The following is a 3,015-nucleotide window of genomic DNA, read 5'->3' as shown; positions in this document are numbered from 1 at the left end:
GTTACTTTGTAGGTGAAAGATTTGATAGTTTGCCTCCACAAAGATTCAGCCTTGGAGACCATATACAGCAAGTCTACTCTCTCCTGAAGGAATGCTGTGAGTTGGAAATTACTTAAACACAATAGGTTAGTGGTTGGAATGGACCCAGTGACAACACAGAAGAAAGCCCTGACAGTCTGATTTCATAAAGACTGCAACCAAGAGCACACTACTGAGCTTGCACCTCTGAAACATGTGGCCTTGCAAGAAGCAGAACAGATTGATGGCAATAAGGTTGTTTGCTTTGTTATTGTTGTATTCCATAGAGTAGGAACCAACCAGCTGAGCCTCCAACAGGTGTTCAGAGGCAGTAATTGTACAGGAAGAGGCTCCTCATTCATCTCTCACTTGTTTGCTTTAAAGTAGCTGAATATTTGAATAATTGGAAGGGGTGTTTTCCTTAACAAAGGAATATTGTGTGCTTTGATTGGAAAAGGAAGAATCTTCCATTCTAGAGACAATATGATATTTATTATGGAGCCCGAGAACCAGCTGTGTCACTAGACAGCATTGCACAATCGAGACCCTTCACTCTCACTTGTCAAATGGTGACATCCGAGAACTCCCTAGGTCAAATCCAACTTGTTATGTGCCATCAAGTTGCTTGTGACTCAGTGACCCTATGTACAATGTCCCTGAAATATGCTCTGTCCTGTGCCAACCTTATTGTCTCTGACACACCTACCATCATTACCCCAGTCACTGAATCAATCCATTTTATCAAGGCTCTTCCTCTCTTGCACTGTCCCTCCACCCTTCCAAGTATGATGTATCTCTCCAAGGACTGGATCCTCCTTGCAACATGACCAAAGCATGTCATACAAAGCCTCAGAATCCTTGCCTCCAAGGAGCTGCCTAGTTTCACCCTCTCTAGGACAAATCTATTTGTTCTCCTGGCAGTCCATGGTGTAGTCCAGACTCTTCTCCAGCAATACAGCTCAAAGGCATCTATTTTCTTCCTATCATCCCTAGTCATTGTCCAGCTTTCTGACTCATAGCAAGTAATTGCAAAGTCTATGGCCTGGATCAGGCACACCATAGTCTCCAGATTGACATCATTGCTTTTCAGTACTCTGGAGAGGTCCCTGACTGCAGATTTTCCCAGTACAATTCATCTTTTGATTTCCTGGCTGCTGGTACCAAGAGTGTTGATTGTGGAGCCAAGCAAACTAAAGTTGTTAACAATTTCAATGCCTTCACAATTTATCAAAATGCTACCAATCAGCCCAGTGATGAGAATCTTTGTTTTCTTAACAATTTCAGTTTCTTTACAATCTATCAAAATTCTGCCAATCAGCCCAGTAATGAGAATCTTTGTTTTCTTAACAATTTCAGTCTCTTTTCTTGATGTTGATCTTCAATCCGTATTGAAGCTTGCAGCCCTTCTGTAGCAAGCGCTTCAGGACTTCCTCAGTTTCAGCAAGCTGGGTTGTGTTCTCTGCATTATGCATATTGTTGATGAGTCTTCCTCCTATCCTGATGCCACATTTTTCCTCATACAGCCCATCCTCCTGGATAATCTGTTCTGCATATAGATTGGAAAGATATGGAGATAAGACACATCCCTGGTGTACACCCTTCCAAATTTTGAACCATGAATTATTTCCTTGCTCTGTTCTGACGACTGCTTCCTGGTCCAATATAAGTTTCACATACGCACAATCTAGTGTTCTGAAATCCCCATTCTTCTCAGTGTTAGCCAAAGTTTGTTTTGATCTACACAGTCAAATTCCTTTGCATAGTCAGTGCAACACAGACATTCTTCTGGTACTCTCTGCTTTCAGGCAAGATCCATCTAACATTAGCTATAATACCCCTAGTACTGTGGCCTTTCTAAACCCAGTCTGTACTTCTGGCAGTTCTTTGTTGATGTGCTTCCTGTCACTATCTGCTTGTCTGCATCCTTATTTCTCAGGGAAAGACTAGACTCTGTAGCACTACAGTGCAAACAGTGGGAAACTTTAAGCTAAAATAGTTCAAAGAGAAACCAAGCAGAACAAACAGAAGCAGAGAAAGGGACCTTTTTGTTATTTTCCTTGGTTTAACTGCAGCACCCATGGGGAGAGGAAAAGAGGAATGTATTATTTCCTGTACACACAGCTTTCTTTTTTAAAAAATTTTATTCTATATTGATGTGCATAGAAAATTAATATATTGTGCTTCGCGTTATCATTCATTCATATTGTTTTTATACAGTCATTCCCTTTCACTGCATCTTATAAAATCAATCACCATTGGACTATTCACATCATTACCCAGTCTTCTCAGATCTCCACTGATTCTTTCCAATTTCCTTTTCCTTCTCCCTCCACCCACCAGATTGTGTGACCAGATTCCTCCACCCACTCATTCTTACTGCTCTTCCCTCACCCCTTCCCTCCTTGGACCTTCATGATTGTTTTACTAGTTATCCTTCCATTTTCACAATAAAAATCTTATGCAGTATTTGTCCTTATGAGACTGATTTCGTTCACTCAGCATAATGCTCTCCATTCTCTCCAAAGATTGCAGTAATTTTCAAAATATTTACTCCTAAAGACTGTTGTACATAGGGTCGCTATGAGTCGCAGGTGACTCGACTGCACATAACAACAACATCAACAAAACAAAGACTGCATAGTATTTAATCATATATACAGCTTTCTTAATAGTAAAAATTTATTCATATACCCTGAATATCCCTCAGTGCATTGAGAATCAAAGGTCAATTCAGTTATAAAAAAGTTTAAAAAGTTATAAAGTTCCCTATGAGCTGACCCTGGGTCTAGTCAGCTAAAAAAAAAAAATAAACCCCACATCTAAAGCTTAAGATCAAATGAAGGTTAATTAGAAAAATACAGTATTGGTGCAGAATGTTTAGCTTGGAGAGTCCCTGCATAATACAATGCAAATGATCAGCATATTAGAATACTAAATGCCTATCAACAAACGAATGGGTAGAGAAGCTGTGGTATATTCGCACAATGGAATACTATG

The sequence above is a fragment of the Elephantulus edwardii genome, unplaced genomic scaffold (assembly GCF_000299155.1).
Source record: "Elephantulus edwardii isolate Elephantulus edwardi_28Jun2011 unplaced genomic scaffold, EleEdw1.0 scaffold00238, whole genome shotgun sequence".
NCBI lineage: Eukaryota > Metazoa > Chordata > Mammalia > Macroscelidea > Macroscelididae > Elephantulus > Elephantulus edwardii.
This window is presented reverse-complemented; position numbering follows the sequence as displayed.